Source organism: Salvia splendens, chromosome 20, assembly GCF_004379255.2.
Source record: "Salvia splendens isolate huo1 chromosome 20, SspV2, whole genome shotgun sequence".
NCBI lineage: Eukaryota > Viridiplantae > Streptophyta > Magnoliopsida > Lamiales > Lamiaceae > Salvia > Salvia splendens.
In genome coordinates, this window is record NC_056051.1 from 17,103,720 (window position 1) to 17,125,592 (window position 21,873).

Genomic DNA, 21,873 nt, shown 5'->3' on the forward strand with positions numbered 1-21,873 from the left:
AGAAATTGATTGTGAGGTAGGAATGACTGACCTCATCCTTTAGTTTGGTCCTACTGTTGTGCCTGCTTATTTCTTACTTTTGTGAGTTTCTTTTGGTTGCTTTAGCCTTGGCCATTGTTTGTTGCTTGTAGGTTAGGTTAGGTTAGGTTAGGAATTGGTGTACATGTTCTTGCTTGTAGGGGTAGAACATTGGTAGGATTTATTATTTATTTATTTTTTGGTTAAAATTTTGGCTATCGAACAATAGCTCGCTACTGATGTAGGCTCGAGCACGTATTCTTCTCTCATAAAAAAAGTGAACTCTGTTGGTTTCTACTGATTACAAGAGATAACAGAACCGGACGTAATACAACCCAAAAGAAAGGAAAAGAAGGAACTGAACTTTAGAAATTACAACGTAGAATCGAAACTACTAAACCAGTATGATTAGCCGAGTCGAGGAGGCCTCTTCCCGCAAGACGAGATACGCCCCGGTAGTGCTCTTCGGTTTGGCATGTCGTCCCCAAAGGTAAAACGGCTACGTCTCTATTGATGCAGCACCGCAATCAGTAGAGCTCCGGCGAAGGGGATGGAGGAGAGAGCAGAGCTTCGACAGAAAGACAATGCAGAGAGAGGGAGAGAGCTTATGATGCAGAATGCTTGTATATGTGTCTCCTAATGCAGTGGTATGGCTAGCCTATTTATAGGCTAAGCCACCATGCAGGGTCAACCAGCCATTGAAGGCTCATCATGGCAATTCGTAACCGACGTCGGTTACAGGCGTGTGGCTGGAGTGTGCCACCCGTGTGTGGAGCGTGTGGATTTCTCACGTGGCAGCCGTGACTGTGCCTCACTTGACGACGTGTCAAGCCACTTGGATTGCTGACTCGGCGGTGGTCTAAAAAGAATAGTTTGGGCCAAGCACCAAGCCCAAAGACCACCCAAAGACCACCCAAAGACCAATTGCCAAGATCCAAGATCCAAGTCCAAGTCCAAGATCGAGATCGAGATCGGTATCTGGCCCGCGGCCCGCGGCCCGCGAGCGCGAGCACGTGCACGTGCACGGGCTCGGTCGGGCGGGCGGGCAGCGGCGGCGCGCGCGTGTGTGCTCTTTCACCCATCTTGGTCCACTATAATTATTAAGTAACATAAAGTCACTTAATTTATACACATTAAAAGATGTGTTAATCCTCCAATGTGGGATAATTAACACTAGTTAATTATTCCCTAAGCTCCAACTCCAAGCTTTAATTAAAAGCTAATTATGCCCAACTTTAATCCACTATTTCTCACTCACCGGAAATCGGATTTGAGAAAGTGAATATACTACATTTATCTACGTAAAATGTAGATCGACGCTATGTCATTTAATTTCACAAAATTAAATGTCTCGTCACATTTATTATGTGGTCAAAATCCATTGACAGGGCATATTTATTACCATGATTTCTACAATCCCTCATATGAGTGGAAATAGCCGAATGCATATGCATGCAGACACAAGCTCAACCCTCGAGAGGTATATAAGCATAAGGATAGGTAGTTGTTGGCCTTGAACCTTCCATAGTCGACACCATCGGATACACAGACGGCTTAGTAGCGCGATGCTTTGAACTAATCCCCCACGGCGTGCACCGAGACAATGGTGTTAACGCTTAAACACCTCAACCTCATCCGTTCTCACGTTTTGTGTCCATTGCGGTCTTGGACACCACTTTGGATTCATAATTGTGTTTTATGAAGCGACCACACTTCACACTTACATAGGTGATTCTTAGTCAAGTACCTTGCCGTACTTGGTCTCTTTGAGAACTCCATCTCTTTGAGATTCATAAGAACCATTAGAAGTCACAGAATTGCCTTTTACCACTAGGCAAGTTCTCCAACACTCTATTGCTCTCTAGGGAATAGATATAGTTGAGTGTTTCTCATGAACTCTCATAGCTTAGTTGTCCCTTTGAACTAAGTTCTTGGGATCTCCAGTTATCATGGTTGGGTTACCACTATGATAATTCTTTAGTTTGTGGATTTCAAACTCATTCCCTCTAGCAACTTATTCATTTGATCACGGTTTAACCCTTTGGTTAGCGGATCCGCTAGATTATCTATTGAATTCACATAGTTAATTGTAATCACGCCAGTTGTGATCAAATGTCTCACGGTGTTATGTCGTCGACGTATATGTCGAGACTTACCGTTATAGAAACCATTGTTTGCCCTTTCAATAGCCGCTTGGCTATCGCAGTGGATTAGCACTGGTGGCACTGGCTTAGACCAACATGGAATATCTTCAAGGAAGTTCTTAAGCCACTCGGCTTCCTCACCCGCCTTATCTAAGGCAATGAACTCCGATTCCATTGTTGATCGGGCTATACATGTCTGTTTTGTGGATTTCCACGATACAGCACCACCCCCAATAGTAAAGACGTATCCACTTGTTGAAAGTGAGTCTCTATTATCGGATATCCAATTGGCATCACAGTACCCTTCAAGTACCGGGGGGTATCTCGAGAAGTGTAGCCCAAGATTTTGAGTATGTTTTAAATATCTCAAAACCCTCACAAGAGCTCTCCAATGCTCTTTGCTTGGATTGCTCGTGTAACGACTCAACTTGTTCACGGCACAAGCAATGTCAGGTCGAGTGCAATTAGTCAAGTACATAATACAGCCGATGACCCGTGCATACTCTTCTTGTGCAACGGGCTCGCCTTTGTTCTTGCTCAAGTGAACGTTGAGTTCAATTGGAGTCTTAACCGGCGCGCCATCATAGGCTTTGAATTTATTCAATATCTTCTCAACATAATGTGATTGTGTTAAGATGATTCCATCATTCGTTCTTAGAATCTTCATTCCAAGAATTACATCGGCTAGACCCATGTCTTTCATGTCAAAGTTTCTCTTTAACATGACCTTTGTATCGTTAATTACTTGAGTGTTGCTACCCAAGATTAATATATCATCAACGTAGAGACACACTATAACATGACCGTTATTAGTGCTCTTGATGTAGACACATTTGTCGCACTCGTTGATTTTAAACCCATTTGATAACATCACATTATCAAACTTCAAGTGCCACTGCAATGACGCTTGTTTCAATCCATATAGAGATTTTACTAGCTTGCATACCTTTTTCTCTTGTCCAGGTACTACAAACCCTTCGGGTTGTTCCATATAGATTTCATCTTCTAGTTCACCATTTAGAAACACGGTCTTTACATCCATTTGATGAATCTCAAGATTGTGCAATGCAGCAATAGCGAGAAGCACTCAGATAGATGTAATCCTTGTTACAGGTGAATAGGTATCGAAGAAGTCATGTCCTTCCTTTTGTTTAAAACCCTTTACTACTAATCGGGCTTTCTACTTATCCACTGTTCCATCGGCCTTAAATTTCCTTTTAAGTACCCATTTGCAACCTAGAGGTTTCGCACCTTCAGGTAGATCTACCAACACCCAAGTGTGGTTTAGCAAAATTGAATCAATTTCGCTTTGAACAGCTTCTCTCCAATGCAGCCCGTCTGGGCCAGAAAGACTACTTTTATCGATGTTGGTTCTTCATCCAACATGAAAGCAATGTAGTCAGGACCAAAAGTTTTTGGTGTTCTGACTCTATTACCACGTCTTAGTACTGTATCTTTTGGATCGGGCCTTGCACGCTTGCGCGATTCAGGTTCCGCATCCGCTGATTTAGAACTAGTGGCTTCTTCTTCCACTGATTTAGAACTAGTGGCTTCTTCAATTCTTGTCTCAGAATTGGTTGAGACTTTTTCCTTGTCTTTGCAAGGATATGTATTTTCGAGAAATACAGCATTCCTCGACTCAATTGTTGTTCCTACTGTGATAGTCGATATTTCAGACTTGTGAACAACAAATCGATATGCACTACTGTTAAGTGCATATCCAATGAAGATGCAATCAACCGTCTTAGGTCCGATTGTAACTTCTTTGGGCGAAGGAACCATCACCTTTGCCAAACACCCCCACACTTTGAGGTATTTGTAGGATGGCTTCCTTCCCTTCCACAACTCATAAGGAGTGACATCTTTTCCTTTGAGAGGGATCTTATTCAAGATATAGTTGGCTGTCAAAACAGCTTACCCCCACATGTTATGTGGTAATCCTGAAGTTAGAAGCAGTGCATTCATCATCTCTTTGAGAGTTCAATTTTTGCGTTCTGCAACACCATTAGATTGTGGTGAATATGGAGCAGTTGTTTGATGAATTATACCACTTGCGTTGCATAACTCCTCAAACGGGGCTACATATTCTCCTCCTCTATCGCTTCGAATCATTTTGATTTTACAACCAAGTTGATTCTCAACTTCGTTCTTATAATTTTTGAACGCCTCTATTGCTTCATCTTTACTTCTTAAAAGATAAATGTAGCAATATCTTGTGCAATCATCTATGAAAATGATAAAGTACTTTTTACCACCTCTTGTTTGCACCATCTTTAAATCACATACATCCGTGTGAATTAATTCAAGGGGTTTTGTGCTTCGTTCCACCGAATGAAACGACAACTTAGTCATTTTTGCTTCAAGACAAATTTCACATTTATCTTGATTATCCACTTCATTAGCCTTTAGTAAATCTAAATTTACTAATCTTTTAATGGCTTTTGAATTTACATGTCCCAATCTACAATGCCACAAATTTGAAGACTCGGTCAAATAAGAGGAAGTAGATGATTTATTCTTATTAGCCAATGGCTTTGGAACACGCAGTGTTGCTACACTAAGCTTGAAAAGTCCGTCGGTTACATAACCTTTTCCGAGGGACTTCCCAAACTTATACAATGCAAACCTATCGGATTCAAATACAAGTTTAAAACCCTTATTCACTAGTATTGATCCTGAAACTAGGTTCTTCCGGATGTCCGGAACGTGCAGCGCATCCTTCAAGGTGATTGCGACGCCAGACGTCATCTTGAGGATTACACCACCAACTCCGAGGATTTCAGACGAGGCTTGATTCCCCATGTTTATCTTTCTCCCTTCAACGTTGTTGTAGGTGGAGAACATACTTCTATCTGCGCAGACGTGTGCAGTAGCGCCGGTATCAATATACCAGCCACCGTTGTTGTTGTTAACAAGGTTGACCTCTTCAGTGACCACAGCAATGAGGTCGTTTTCATCCCAGTCCTTGAACTCCTTCTCAACGACGTGGGCAGCCGGCTTCTTCTTCTTGCTGCGGCAGTCTTTTGCAAAGTGGCCTGGTTTGCCACACTTGTAGCAGTCGCCTTCAAACTTCTTTGAAGGCTGCTTTCCCTTCCCTTTGTCATTTGGACGGTTTGGGCAAGGGCGTTTGTTAGAGGGACCGCCCTGCTCCAACAGATTGGCTTTGGCTTCAAGTGGGGTGAAGCCCTTAGCCTTTTGATCACTTTTGCGCACATCGGCCTCAATGCGCAACTTCACGATCAAGTCTTCAAGGGTTATCTGCTTTCGTTTGTGCTTGAGATAACTCTTGAAGTCCTTCCAACTGGGAGGAAGTTTGTCAATGATCGTGCACCTTAGGAACTTATCGGGCAAGGTCATCCCTTCAGCCACTAAGGAGTGGATGATCATTTGGAGCTCTTGGACTTGCTCCATGATGGGTCGAGAGTCGACCATCTTGTAGTCCATAAACTTGGACGCTACATCCTGTTCAGTCCCTGCAGCATTATCTATGCTATATTTCTTTTCTAGGCTTTCCCACATTTGTTTAGATGTGGTTACATTGGAGTATACATTGTACAAACTATCATCTAAAGCACTTAGAATGAAATTTTTACAAAGGTAATCTCCTTTCCTCCAAGCTTCATAATCTGCCATGACTTCGAGCCTAGTCTCTTGGTCGCTTGGTGCGGGCGGCTCGTTTTCAGTGAGAAAGTTGGCGACGCCCAATGTTGTCAAGTAGAACAACATCTTTTGATACCACCTCTTGAAGTCTGAACCTCCAAACTTGGGTGGTTTCTCGGCAGGTGACATCATTCTTGGTGCCAAAGGTGCAGCAGTTGGTCCTTGGAAGGAACCAATTCCGTTGCCCCCGAAGGATCCAACAACATGGTTGGGCATAGGGCCCCCACCATTCATGTTAGGCATAGAGCCCGCCATGAACGTACTATCCACGAAGGGACTAGCACTCGCATGAGACCCGAAGGCCCCAGCATTCGTGTGAGGCCCGACGGCCCCAACACTCGATCCATTAAAGGATCCGAAGGAACCACTAAAAGTGGAACCAACCGATCCACTCGAGGTGGATCCACCAGTGAGCCCAAGGGGGTTAACGAACTCCCAAGGGGTTGTTCATGAAGAGGGATAGCGCACGAGAGTGGGCATCATCGTCGGAATCGTCGACGTATTGACCGGTCCAGTGGTCGCCATGGTGGAAGGAATGGCGGCGGTGGTGGCGGCAGCAGTGGTGTTAGATTCCGTCGACATCTCCAGCAAAGGTGTTTTAAGTTTTGAAATTATTAAGTTCAGTTTAAAAGGTCCAAATCCCTTCAAAGGCAAGTTATCTCGTCTTGCATAAGCATTCTAAAGGCATACCACTGCATTAGGACACACATACAAGCATTCTCTGCATAAGCTCTCTCCCTCTCTCTGCATTGGTTTTCTGTCGAAGCTCTGCCCTCTCCTCCATCCCGTTCACCGGAGCTCTACTGATTGCGGTGCTGCATCAATAGAGACGTAGTCGTTTTACCTTTGGGGACGACACGCCAAACCGAAGAGCACTACCAGGGCGTATCTCGTCTTGCGGGAAGAGGCCTCCTCGACTCGGCTAATCATACTGGTTTAGTAGTTTCGATTCTACGTTGTAATTTCTAAAGTTCAGTTCCTTCTTTTCCTTTCTTTTGGGTTGTATTACGCCCGGTTCTGTTATCTCTTGTAATCCCCAGAAACCAACAAGCGCAAGACGAGATAGCTTGCTTTTGAAGGACTTTGGACCATAAAACTGAACTATAACTTTCGAAACTTAAAATACCATTGCTGGAGATGTCGACGGAATCCAACACTGCTGCTGCCACCACCACCTCCGCCATTCCTTCCACCATGGCGACCACTGGACCGGTCAACACGTCGTCAATTCCGACGATGATGCCCACTCCCGGGCGCTATCCCTCTTCATCAACAACCCCTTGGGAGTTCGTTAACCCCCTTGGGCTCACTGGTGGATCCACCTCGAGTGGATCGGTTGGTTCCACTTTTAGTGGTTCCTTCGGATCCTTTAATGGATCGAGTGTTGGGGACTTCGGGCCTCACACGAATGCTGGGGCCTTCGGGTCTCATGCGAGTGCTAGTCCCTTCGGGGATAGTACGTTCATGGCGGGCTCTATGCCTAACATGAATGGTGGGGGCCCTATGCCCAACCATGTTGTTGGCTCCTTCGGGGGCAACGGAATTGGTTCCTTCCAAGGACCAACTGCGGCACCTTTAGCACCAAGAATGATGCCACCTGCCGAGAAACCACCCAAGTTTGGAGGATCAGACTTCAAGAGGTGGTATCAAAAGATGTTGTTCTACTTGACAACATTGGGCGTCGCCAACTTTCTCACTGAAAACGAGCCGCCCGCACCAAGCGACCAAGAGACTAGGCTTGAAGTCATGGCAGATTATGAAGCTTGGAGGAAAGGAGATTACCTTTGTAAAAATATCATTCTAAGTGCTTTAGATGATAGTTTGTACAATGTATACTCCAATGTAACCACATCTAAACAAATGTGGGAAAGCCTAGAAAAGAAATATAGCATAGATAATGCTGCAGGGACTGAACAGGTTGTAGCGTCCAAGTTTATGGACTACAAGATGGTCGACTCTCGACCCATCATGGAGCAAGTCCAAGAGCTCCAAATGATCATCCACTCCTTAGTGGCTGAAGGGATGACCTTGCCCGATAAGTTCCTAAGGTGCACGATCATTGACAAACTTCCTCCCAGTTGGAAGGACTTCAAGAGTTATCTCAAGCACAAACGAAAGCAGATGACCATTGAAGACTTGATCGTGAAGTTGCGCATTGAGGCCGATGTGCGCAAAAGTGATCAAAAGGCTAAGGGCTTCACCCCACTTGAAGCCAAAGCCAACCTGTTGGAGCGGGGCGGTCCCTCCAACAAACGCCCTCGCCCAAACCGTCCAAACGACAAAGGGAAGGGAAAGCAGCCTTCAAAGAAGTTTGAAGGCGACTGCTACAAGTGTGGCAAACCAGGCCACTTTGCTAAAGACTGCCGCAGCAAGAAGAAGAAGCCGGCTGCCCACGTCGTTGAGAAGGAGTTCAAGGACTGGGATGAGAACGACCTCATTGCTGTGGTCACTGAAGAGGTCAACCTTGTTAACAACAACAAGGGTGGCTGGTATATTGATACCGGCGCTACTGCACACGTCTGCGCAGATAGAAGTATGTTCTCCACCTACAACAACGTTGAAGGGAGAAAGATAAACATGGGGAATCAAACCTCGTCTGAAATCCTCGGAGTTGGTGATGTAATCCTCAAGATGACGTCTGGCGTCGCAATCACCTTGAAGGATGCGCTGCACGTTCCGGACATCCGGAAGAACCTAGTTTCAGGATCAATACTAGTGAATAAGGGTTTTAAACTTGTATTTGAATCCGATAGGTTTGCATTGTATAAGTTTGGGAAGTCCCTCGGAAAAGGTTATGTAACCGACGGACTTTTCAAGCTTAGTGTAGCAACACTGCGTGTTCCAAAGCCATTGGCTAATAAGAATAAATCATCTACTTCCTCTTATTTGACCGAGTCTTCAAATTTGTGGCATTGTAGATTGGGACATGTAAATTCAAAAGCCATTAAAAGATTAGTAAATTTAGATTTACTAAAGGCTAATGAAGTGGATAATCAAGATAAATGTGAAATTTGTCTTGAAGCAAAAATGACTAAGTTGTCGTTTCATTCGGTTGAACGAAGCACAAAACCCCTTGAATTAATTCACACGGATGTATGTGATTTAAAGATGGTGCAAACAAGAGGTGGTAAAAAGTACTTTATCACTTTCATAGATGATTGCACAAGATATTGCTACATTTATCTTTTAAGAAGTAAAGATGAAGCAATAGAGGCGTTCAAAAATTATAAGAACGAAGTTGAGAATCAACTTGGTTGTAAAATCAAAATGATTCGAAGCGATAGAGGAGGAGAATATGTAGCCCCGTTTGAGGAGTTATGCAACGCAAGTGGTATAATTCATCAAACAACTGCTCCATATTCACCACAATCTAATGGTGTTGCAGAACGCAAAAATTGAACTCTCAAAGAGATGATGAATGCACTGCTTCTAACTTCAGGATTACCACATAACATGTGGGGGTAAGCTGTTTTGACAGCCAACTATATCTTGAATAAGATCCCTCTCAAAGGAAAAGATGTCACTCCTTATGAGTTGTGGAAGGGAAGGAAGCCATCCTACAAATACCTCAAAGTGTGGGGGTGTTTGGCAAAGGTGATGGTTCCTTCGCCCAAAGAAGTTACAATCGGACCTAAGACGGTTGATTGCATCTTCATTGGATATGCACTTAACAGTAGTGCATATCGATTTGTTGTTCACAAGTCTGAAATATCGACTATCACAGTAGGAACAACAATTGAGTCGAGGAATGCTGTATTTCTCGAAAATACATATCCTTGCAAAGACAAGGAAAAAGTCTCAACCAATTCTGAGACAAGAATTGAAGAAGCCACTAGTTCTAAATCAGTGGAAGAAGAAGCCACTAGTTCTAAATCAGCGGATGCGGAACCTGAATCGCGCAAGCGTGCAAGGCCCGATCCAAAAGATACAGTACTAAGACGTGGTAATAGAGTCAGAACACCAAAAACTTTTGGTCCTGACTACATTGCTTTCATGTTGGATGAAGAACCAACATCGATAAAAGTAGTCTTTGCTGGCCCAGACGGGCTGCATTGGAGAGAAGCTGTTCAAAGCGAAATTGATTCAATTTTGCTAAACCACACTTGGGTGTTGGTAGATCTACCTGAAGGTGCGAAACCTCTAGGTTGCAAATGGGTACTTAAAAGGAAATTTAAGGCCGATGGAACAGTGGATAAATTTAAAGCCCGAATAGTAGTAAAGGGTTTTAAACAAAAGGAAGGACATGACTTCTTCGATACCTATTCACCTGTAACAAGGATTACATCTATACGAGTGCTTCTCGCTATTGCTGCATTGCACAATCTTGAGATTCATCAAATGGATGTAAAGACCGCGTTTCTAAATGGTGAACTAGAAGATGAAATCTATATGGAACAACCCGAAGGGTTTGTAGTACCTGGACAAGAGAAAAAGGTATGCAAGCTCGTAAAGTCCCTATATGGATTGAAACAAGCGCCATTGCAATGGCACTTGAAGTTTAAATTCAACGAGTGCGACATATGTGTCTACATCAAGAGCACTAATAACGGTCATGTTATAGTGTGTCTATACGTTGATGATATGTTAATCTTGGGTAGCAACACTCAAGTAATTAACGATACAAAGGCCATGTTAAAGAGAAACTTTGACATGAAAGACATGGGTCTAGCCGATGTAATTCTTGGAATGAAGATTATAAGGACGAATGATGGAATCATCTTAACACAGTCACATTATGTTGAGAAGATATTGAATAAATTCAAAGCCTATGATGGCGCGCCGGTTAAGACTCCAATTGAACTCGACGTTCACTTGAGCAAAAACAAAGGCGAGCCCGTTGCACAAGAAGAGTAAGCACGGGTCATCGGGTGCATTATGTATTTAACTAATTGCACTCGACCTGACATTGCTTGTGCCGTGAACAAGTTGAGTCGTTACACGAGCAATCCAAGCAAAGAGCATTGGAGAGCTCTTGTGAGGGTTTTGAGATATTTAAAACATACTCAAAATCTTGGGCTACACTTCTCGAGATACCCCCCGGTACTTGAAGGGTACTGTGATGCCAATTGGATATCCGATAATAGAGACTCACTTTCAACAAGTGGATACGTCTTTACTATTGAGGGTGGTGCTGTATCGTGGAAATCCACAAAACAGACATGTATAGCCCGATCAACAATGGAATCGGAGTTCATTGCCTTAGATAAGGCGGGTGAGGAAGCCGAGTGACTTAAGAACTTCCTTGAAGATATTCCATGTTGGTCTAAGCCAGTGCCACCAGTGCTAATCCACTGCGATAGCCAAGCGGCTATTGGAAGGGCAAACAATGGTTTCTATAACGGTAAGTCTCGACATATACGTCGATGACATAACACCGTGAGACATTTGATCACAACTGGCGTGATTACAATTGACTATGTGAAGTCAATAGATAATCTAGCGGATCCGCTAACCAAAGGGTTAAACCGTGATCAAATGAATAAGTTGCTAGAGGGAATGGGTTTGAAATCCACAAACTAAAGAATTATCATAGTGGTAACCCAACCATGATGACTGGAGATCCCAAGAACTTGGTTCAAAGGGACAACTAAGCTATAAGAGTTCATGAGAAACACTCAACTATATCTATTCCCTAGAGAGCAATAGAGTGTTGGAGAACTTGCCTAGTGGTAAAGGCCAAGTCTATGACTTCTAATGGTTCTTAAGAATCTCAAAGAGATGGAGTTCTCAAAGAGACCAAGTATGGAAAGGTACTTGAGTAAGAGTCACCTATATAAGTGCGAAGTGTGGTCGCTTCATAAAACGCACTTATGAATCCAAAGTGGTGTCCAAGACCGCAACGGACACAAAACGTGAGAACGGATGAGGTTGAGGTGTTTAAGCGTTAACACCATTGTCTCGGTGCACGCCGTGGGGGATTAGTTCAAAGCATCGCGCTACTAAGCCGACTGTGTATCCGATGGTGTCGACTATGGAGGGTTCAAAGCCAACGACTACCTATCCTTATGCTTATATACCTCGTGAGGGTTGAGCTTGTGTCTGCATGCATATGCATTCGGCTATTTCCACTCATGTGGAGGATTGTAAAAAATCATGGATTAAAATATGCCCGGTCAATGGATTTTGACTAAATAATAAATGTGACGAGACATTTAATTTTGTGAAATTAAATGATATATCGTCGATCTACATTTTACGTAGATAAATGTAGTATATTCATTTTCTCAAATCCGATTTCCGGTGAGTGAGAAATAGTGGATTAAAGTTGTGCATAATTAGCTTTTAATTAAAGCTTGAAGTTGGAGCTTAGGGAATAATTAACTAGTGTTAATTATCCCATATTAGAGGATTAACACATCTTTTAATGTGTATAAATTAAGTGACTTTATGTTACTTAATAATTATAGTGGACCAAGATGGGTGAAAGAGCCCACACGCGCGCACACGCGCGCGCCGCCGCCGCCGCCCGAGCCCGTGCCCGTGGTCGTGGTCGCGGGTCGCGGGCCTCGAGCCTCGAGCCCGAGCCCGAGCTCGAGCCCGATCCCGATCTCGATCTCGGACTTGGACTTGGCAATTGGTCTTTGGGTGGTCTTTGGGCTTGGTGCTTGGCCCAAACTATTCTTTTTAGACCACCGCCGAGTCAGCAATCCAAGTGGCTTGACACGTCGTCAAGCGAGGCACAGTCACGGCTGCCACGTGAGAAATCCACACGCTCCACACGCGAATGGCACACTCCTGCCACACGCTTGTACGTTCGCCGGAGCTCTACTGATTGCGGTGCTGCATCAATAGAGACGTAGCCGTTTTACCTTTGGGGACGACACGCCAAACCGAAGAGCACTACCGGGGCGTATCTCGTCTTACGGGAAGAGGCCTCCTCGACTCGGCTATCATACCATACTGGTTTAGTTGCTTCATTTTTAAGTTGTAATTTCAGTTCAGTTATTCCCTTTGTATTCCTTCTTTTGGGTTGTATTACGCCCGGTTTTGCTATCTTGTAATCCAGAAACCCAACAGTTCTGAAGTTGAACATGGGCATCTGTTTGCCGCATGTCGGCAAATGCACGCATCCGCTCGACCTCTCCATGAGGTACCCCCATATTCACATTCGTGGTGGTCACGCCGTGACTTGGACCTGCACCCGTATCATCTTCATTGGTCCACTGAGTCAGTTCCGCACCTTCATTTTCGACAATCATGTTGTGCATTATGATACATGCGTACATGACATCGCCGATGTTGGGAATATACCACTGCCGTGCAGGACCCTTGACTACTGCCCATCGACTCTGGAGCACACCAAATGCCCGCTCCACATCCTTGCGCGCTGCTTCCGACGGCTCGCAAAGTATGACTTCTTTTGTCCGAGCGGATGCTTGATTGTCTTCACAAAGACGGGCCAGTTTGGGTATATCCCATCCGTCAAATAGTATCCCATATTGTGCTGGTTGCCGTTGGCGACGAAACTGATGGCAGGACCAACGCCCGCGCACTGAGCATTGGACAGGAGCGACGACTGGAGAATGTTGATGTCGTTGTTCGACCCGGCGACTCCAAAATAAGCATGCCATATCCACAGCCGGTAGTCAGCTACAGCTTCTAGGATCATCGTGGGATGCTTGGCTTTGAAGCCAGTAGTGTACATCCCCTTCCAGGCGGCGGGGCAGTTTTTCCACTCCCAATGCATACAATCTATGCTGCCCAACATCCCAAGGAACCCGTGGACCGACCCATGCATATCTACCAGACTCTGGCAGTCTTCGGGGCTCGGACTCCGAAGACACCGCTCACCGAATATCGCTCTCATGCCCGCGCAAAAATTCTGCAGACACTCGACGGCTGTCGACTCACCAATGTGGAGGTACTCGTCGAACATGTCGGCCGTGCCTCCGTACGCCAGTTGTCTGATTGCGACAGTGCACTTCTGCAAGGGCGTGAGTCCGGGTTTGCCAGCTGCATCCTCCCTGATCCTAAAATACATGTATCTTCTCTCTAAAGCACCCACGATGTGTAGAAACAGCGGACGATGCATCCTAAAGCGTCGCCGGAATAAGGCTTCCCCAAAACGCGGTTGCGGAGCGAAGTAGTCTGCATACAACCGAATATGTGCACCAATGTGGTCACGGGGTACTGTAGTTCGACGATGGATCGGCCGAGGTACCGCAGCCTGCTGCCGCCGCTGCGCCCTCTGCTGTAGCAGCCTATCTATCGCACCTTCCACAGCGACCTCCAATTCATTCTCGCTATCACTGTCACTAGACATTCTAGATATACTTGAAATTAGAGATGTAGAGAGAGAAACTTGTTAACACAAGTGGTGCGAATGAAATAAAATTCAACGAGCCGTATATATAGAGTTTAAAAAAAATTTAAAAAAATTTAAAAATCGGACGTCCGACCCACGCCACAATGGCGGACGTCCGCCCGCCTGTCGCGCCGACGTCCGAGGACACCCGACGTCCTCACGGGACGTCCGTATCCGACCTCCCCTGCCACAATGGCGGACGTCCCGGTCGCCCGTCGCGCACGTCCGACCGGACGTCCGCCATTGGAGATGCTCTAAGGCCTTTTAAGGGGCGAGTGACCCATTTATAATATGGTATCAAAGGGGACCCAAGTCGATGATGGTTTTCTCTTTATCTCTTATCTACCTCACGAGTGGAAGACCGATGTCCTTTCCGGCCCACATCGATGATGATTCTCTTATCTCTTGCATTGTCTACCCACGTGATGGAAGACCGATGTCCTTTTCTGCCCACATGTGAGGGGGAATGACCTATTTCTAATAACTTTTCATGCAACATTTAAAACAAGGACCAAACTTCCATTTTAAATATTTGAACTTCAATTGTAAAATTGCGTTAAACACCACCTATCAACGTTGAAGGGCTAGTAATCACAAGACCCCTTATCCAACTACAAATGAATTCAACTCCACACGTCGCCTCTTTTCCCCTCCAAATTTCTAATCCTTTTCTCCCTTTCACGTTTACTATAATCTGTTTGCTCAATGCCTCAAAAAAAGGATGCCCAAAAACGGCCATTCTTGCTTCACAAATTCAAGGTTTGAGGCATCTCTCTGCTCTTTTGTTTCTAAATTGATTGTGCTTTAATTTACACTGTTTATAAGTTTTGGCATTTCTCATATTTACCACACTTTATATGTTGGTACTTTGTTAGGTGTGATTATGCCATTGCTGTGTGAGAGCTTATTTTAGTTTGAGGGAATATTAAAAATTGTGCAATGCTGGTATTTAATTTGGTAAAATTACTGAAAAAAATTTAATCTTTGAGTGTCCCAAATGATTTGGCTGAGTAATATACAATTCAAGTTTTGGTTTTTGGAAGTTTTGTTTTTCCCCTTTTTTCCAGTGAATACATTTTTACAAGTGACTAGACTGAGTAATAACTAATGATTTGAACAGTTATTCACATAGTTGAGGATTCTTGATTTTTGTTTATGCTTTTGAATCTTCTCTATCTGGAATGACATCTAGATTATCTTCTCATTTTGAATGGATATATGTTCGAGATTGGCCTAAAATAGTTCATGAGAGAATCACCATTTCAATCTAAAACTATTCCAAAACTCATATGCTAATGAAGTTTTACTTTGTTTGGAGAAATATGAAAGCAATCATGATATTTATTGCTACGTTATTTAACAAACAATGCCGATACATACACTGACTTTTAACGAGAATTTGGTAACACGTTCATGCTTGGAGCTATTGCTTGAGCTGATAGAAGCATATCTAAAGTGATTGATCTAACTCAGGTAGCGTTCAGCGTGAACCATGGCTTTTTCGCTATACTCAGGAGTGCTTTCCAATGGCGAAAGCAAATTATTGCATGATAAATCGATGCTAGCTAGTTGTAAAAGATATGGCTGCAGTAGAGCTAATCTCAACGGCAATCTGATAGTAAGAGTAGGTTCAGGTAAATGGAGCCTCCGGTACCTGAAGTTGTTAAAACCTCATCAGTTTCGTGGAGGTTTGGGGTCGCGACAGTCACCACTAGAAACTGGGAAAACTCCTTCAAGCCGTGGTGGGATTGGCTTGGTTATAGCTGAGGTGATGAGTCCACCTCTTGATGCGTTCTCGAAGAAGTTCATGTTGTTGCTTTCTGTTTTGACATATTTCTGTTCATGTAGGTGAAGAAGAAACTTCGTTTACTATCAGAGGTTGCAAGACTTGAGTTTTGGAAGAAACGAAGCTATGTTGAGGGAGCAGCGGTTGTAGTGGCGTTAGCACTGATGATGAGTCCATCGGCTGAGGCTGTGGACGCGTTGAAAACTTGCACTTGCTTACTGAAGGAATGTAGGTAGTGAGATTTTAACATTTCGCCTCCGTTTTACTAGAAATACGAGCACAAAGTAGTGACATTCGTACAACAATATACGACTATGCCATTTCCCTGTCTCGTGATAATTATTCACGAGCAATCACGTTGGATACAGGATAGAGCTAGCAAAGTGCATCGCGAATCCATCATGTGCTGCTAATGTCGCGTGTCTGAACACCTGCAACAACAGGCCCGACGAGACTGAATGCCAGGTAACTTCCAACACTAACCATAAATATACGATGTCTTAAACTTTTGCTCGGTTGTTGCTAGTATTTTCTGATCTTTGTGTATCACAGATAAAGTGCGGAGATTTGTTTGCAAACAGTGTTGTGGACGAGTTCAATGACTGTGCAGTCTCGCGAAAGAAGTGTGTGCCTCGTAAATCTGATCTAGGCGAGTTTCCCGCGCCAGATCCAGCCCTTCTAGTGCAGAACTTCAACATGAGCGATTTCAACGGGAAGTGGTTCATAAGCAGTGGTTTAAATCCTACGTTCGACACTTTTGATTGCTAGCTGCATGAGTTCCACACCGAGTGTCGCAAACTTGACATGGCGGATCAAGACTCCGGACACTGGCTTCTTCACTCGAACAGCAGTCCAGAACTTCGTCCAAGATCCTATATACCCGGGGATATTATACAACCACGACAACGAGTACCTTCACTACCAAGATGACTGGTAATTTCTGTCTCATCAAAATGATGATTCGGGTGTGTTGTCCTAGTAGTAAAGTGGTCTTAATATTTAATGTTGCAATTACCAAAAAAAATGTCCCATTTTCCCTATTTCGCCTGTCAGTCAATAAATGTTCGATTTCACTGTTTTTACTATATTTGGTAAGTGGACCCTACATTCCACTTACTCATTCCACTACTATTTTATTATAAAACCTATATATAAAAGTAGGGTCCACATTTCATTTACTTTTTCTACCTACTTTACTTTAAGTCAAATAATTTCTTAAAGCTCGTACCGGTTAGATATGAGACATTTAATCATGGACGGAGGGAGTAAAAGATTGATGATTCTGAATGTTTTGAGCAGGTACATTCTATCAGCCCAGGTGGAGAACCAACCCGACGACTACATATTCGTCTACTATCGCGGCCGGAACGATGCATGGGATGGCTACGGCGGCGCAGTGATCTACACCCGAAGCGCGGTTCTGCCAGAGAGCATCGTGCCACGTCTAGAGACTGCCGCGAAGAGCGTGGGGCGCGACCTGCGCCAGTTCATCAAGACGGACAACACGTGCGGGCCGGAGCCCCCCCTGGTGGAGCGGCTGGAGAGGACGGTGGAGGAGGGCGAGGGGATCATCGTGAGGGAGGTGGAGGAGATCGAGCAGGAGGTGGAGCAGGAAGTAGAGAGGGCGAAGGAGACGGAGACGACGTTGTTCCAGAGGCTGGCGGAAGGGTTTAAAGAGCTGATCAAAGACAGAGATTACTTCCTGGAAGAGCTGAATAAGGAAGAGATGGATCTGTTGAATGATCTGAAAATGGAAGCAACTGAGGTGGAGAAGCTGTTTGGTGGAGCTTTGCCTCTCAGAAAATTGAGATGAATGTGTTGTATAGAGTGACTACAACGATTTTTATTACCATTTTGTTTCAATAGTATATTATACTCCCTCCATCATATAGAAATAGGTCAGGTCAATTTAGTGTTGACACGAGTTCAATACGTAATTAATAAAATAAGAGATAATGAGAAAAAAAATAGTTGAAATTGTGGGGTGGATGTGTGTCCCATTAGTAATAAAATAAAAGGGAATGAGAAAAAGATTAACATAAATGGATATAAGCTATTTCTATGGGACGGAGAGAATACTATAAAATGATGTTCAGTTCGTTAGAAAGACAATAATAAGATATAATATGGGATAAGTTGATATGGATTCATATAGATTATAATCCATTAACCCAATATTTATACCCTTTGGTAATGTTTTTGTGAAATGATTTTCAATTTCCAAAGCAATCAAAGACAAAACATAGATCCAACAATAACCATTGAATCTAAGCAACGAAAGATAATGTGGAATAAGAGATGAAATGTCATTGATGGAATAAGCTAAGACACTTACACCATGCTAACAAGCATCCATGACTAAACCTCCAAAGAACCCACAATCCTCAAAGTATACCTTTACTTGATCCATGCTTGAACTAGCAATTGATGGGAAAAGCAACCTAAAAATCTAGGAATTGGATACAAACCCTCAAGGGGGAAGAATAAAGCTCACAAGCTACAAATTCAATGTTCAACCCACCAGAAAAATGGAAAAATGTGTTATTTATAGTTTAGGCCCAAATTCCAAGAAAATGGTCCACAAAATCTAAGTCCGCATGGTTCGCCCGGTCGGGCGAATTGTAAGGCTCAAAACGCCCGCCTGCGCATTCTCTCTGGATTCACCCGTTCTTCAATGCTTGACTTTCGTAAATGAGTCATAGCTCCCTCCACTGAACTCCGATTGAGGCGTGTAAGATACTCACGCGAAGCTCTTTCTAAGGTGAAGAAATTTGTGGCTTTTTCAGAGAATGTGGACGTAATCTCGATAGGAAAAATGCTGATTGAAGCCGGCTGTAGGCGAAAACCATTAGATTGTGGTGAATATGGAGCAGTTGTTTGATGAATTATACCACTTGCGTTGCATAACTCCTCAAACGGGGCTACATATTCTCCTCCTCTATCGCTTCGAATCATTTTGATTTTACAACCAAGTTGATTCTCAACTTCGTTCTTATAATTTTTGAACGCCTCTATTGCTTCATCTTTACTTTTAAAAGATAAATGTAGCAATATCTTGTGCAATCATCTATGAAAGTGATAAAGTACTTTTTACCACCTCTTGTTTGCACCATCTTTAAATCACATACATCCGTGTGAATTAATTCAAGGGGTTTTGTGCTTCGTTCAACCGAATGAAACAGCAACTTAGTCATTTTTGCTTCAAGACAAATTTCACATTTATCTTGATTATCCACTTCATTAGCCTTTAGTAAATCTAAATTTACTAATCTTTTAATGGCTTTTGAATTTACATGTCCCAATCTACAATGCCACAAATTTGAAGACTCGGTCAAATAAGAGGAAGTAGATGCTTTATTCTTATTAGCCAATGGCTTTGGAACACGCAGTGTTGCTACACTAAGCTTGAAAAGTCCGTCGGTTACATAACCTTTTCCGAGGGACTTCCCAAACTTATACAATGCAAACCTATCGGATTCAAATACAAGTTTAAAACCCTTATTCACTAGGAGTCACATTCTTGACGGCACGAATTTTAAGAAATGTTAAGAAAAGTGGGTGAGAAAAAAATTAGTGGAATATGAGTCCCACTAATATATACTCCCCCCGTCTCAATAAATATGAAACGCTTGCTTTTCGGCATCGTATTTTATGTATTGTTGTTTTGCGAGTTAAAGAAGAGAGAGTAAAGTAAGAGAGAGAGAAAAGTAGAGATAATGTTATTTCTATTTTAGGAAACATTTTATTTTTAATAAGACAACCCAAAAAAGAAAACATTTCATGTTTAATGGGACAGATGGAGTATTAGTTCTAAATGAAATATTAGAATGAGTTAATGGAATGTGAGACCCTATTACCATTTATAGTAAACATGAACCAGACTCCTATTCGCGGACGTACTAAAATGGAAAAAACGAGATTTAGATTCACGGACGGAGGGAGTAATTGTTTGTCATAAAACTTGCACCCCAGATTCAAAATTTGTGGATTCGCTAATGCATAGTAGTTGAGGTGAGATTGAGATACTACAATATAATTTTAACATTGTAGAAATGTGATAAAAATACATTATCATGAGACAGCTTCAGATAAAAAAGACAATAGAATAAGAGATAAATTTATACCTGATCTTTAGTTACAAGTAAAACAATCAACTACTCTTAGTTAGACATGCCCACCGGTTCCGGTTCCGAACCGGAACCGTGGCCTTTTTCCCGAACCGGAACCGTCGGAATTCGGGTCGCGGTCCGGTTCCGGTTCAAGATATTTCGAACCGGAACCGTCACCGAACCGGCGGTTCCGGACGGTTCAGAACCGGCGGTTAACCGGCCGAACCGCCGGTTCAGGCACGTTTTTCAAGGCATGTGGATGGGGCAGACCGGCGGCAGCTTTTCAGCTGAAAAACCGGCCGGTTCAGGCGGTTTTTGGGTCGTGAACCGCCGGTTAACCGGTGGTTAACCGTAAAAACCGGCGGTTAACCGCCGGTTCAGGGGGTTCCGGATGCGGCGCAAGAAACGAGGCGACATGACGCAGCTTTTGCAGACGGTTTCGTTGACCGAACCGTCGGTTTTGCCCAGAAACCGGCGGTTCCGGCGGTTTTCCGCCAAAAAACGCCGGTTTTGCCGATTTTTCAATTTTTTTTTTTTTCAAATTTCAAATTCGAATTCTTCCATTTCCCCCCCCCCCCCATTTTTATCTATAAATACCCCCCTCTATCCTCATTTACATTCACCCCACTCTTGTGTTAATAATAGTTTCTCTCTTCAATCTCCCAATTCTCTCTCTTTGTCTCCAATTTCTCATTTGTGCTATTGTGCTTCCATTTAATTACGCAAGTGCTACTCTTATTACGCTTTACGCATTGTTATACACTTATACTTGTTCCCGTAGTTCTATAAGTTGTCTTCCTTTCTCAATTGCTAAAACAAAAAAAAATATTATTCCATATTTCTACATTTCTACATAGCAATATGTCTTCATCCCGAGAAGGTCGTGTTGATAAGGGAAAGGGAAAGGCCAAGAGGCCATCTCGGAGATCCGTTATTGATGAAATTTCTCAAATGAACATGGATGAGTGGCAGGTTAATATTTATTATCTACTAATTTAATTAATTTTGAATTACATTACATTATTGTTCATAATTTTATTTTGTATTTACAATACAAATATTATTTTGTAGGCTCGAGAAGAGCAAGATGTGGCACATGCTATTCCTCTCTCTCGCTCTCAATCCCAAGGCGATGCTTCTGTTGGTACGGTAGTGGTGCTCCCGGTCGCGGTGCCTATTCCCAACAAAGTCCAACCCCTGTGAATGTTGATGAAGACGATGATGATGATGACGACGAGGAGGAGGGGGAGGAGGTAGAAGAGGTTCAAGAAATGCCACCCCCACCACCACCAAGGAGTCGGCGTGGTAGTCGTGGTCGTGGACAACCTCCTCAACCTCCTAGACCAGCTGAAAGGTCTTTAACCTCAAACATCATGGTGAAACATTTCAAGAAGGTACATTATGGTAACGATCCTAACACTTATAATGTGTATTGCAACTATTGCGAAAACGTATACACATTCCGAAGGGGTGGAGGATACGGTACATTTACCCGTCACATGGAGAAAGCGCATCCGATCGAGTTTGGTATCGCTCCAACCCAAACTCAACTCAACTTTCAACATGGAGTCGGGACCGGGAGTGGGACGGGTTCATCCCAAACATCAGGTACGTGTAGCAATACTCTTTTGAAATATGATCACAAAAATGCTCTTAATGTGATGTCTAGATTTGCCGTTATGAAACATTTTCCATTCAATGCTTTTGATAACGATGCTTTTGAGTCGAGTATGCGGCAAGTTTATAATGCCGCTGCAAGAAAATTGAGTCGAACTTCAATGACTCAGGCCGTTGTTCGACAATGCTTGGAAAAGAAGGCGCAATTAGGTACGTTTATTATTAACTTAGGGC

General features: G+C 43.4%; 1 pseudogene; it reads left to right on the forward strand.

Annotated features, from left to right (window-relative positions):
* The first annotated feature begins 14,695 nt into the window (after positions 1 to 14,695).
* Positions 14,696 to 17,781, forward strand: LOC121780654 (annotated as a pseudogene).
* The last annotated feature ends 4,092 nt before the right edge of the window (positions 17,782 to 21,873 follow it).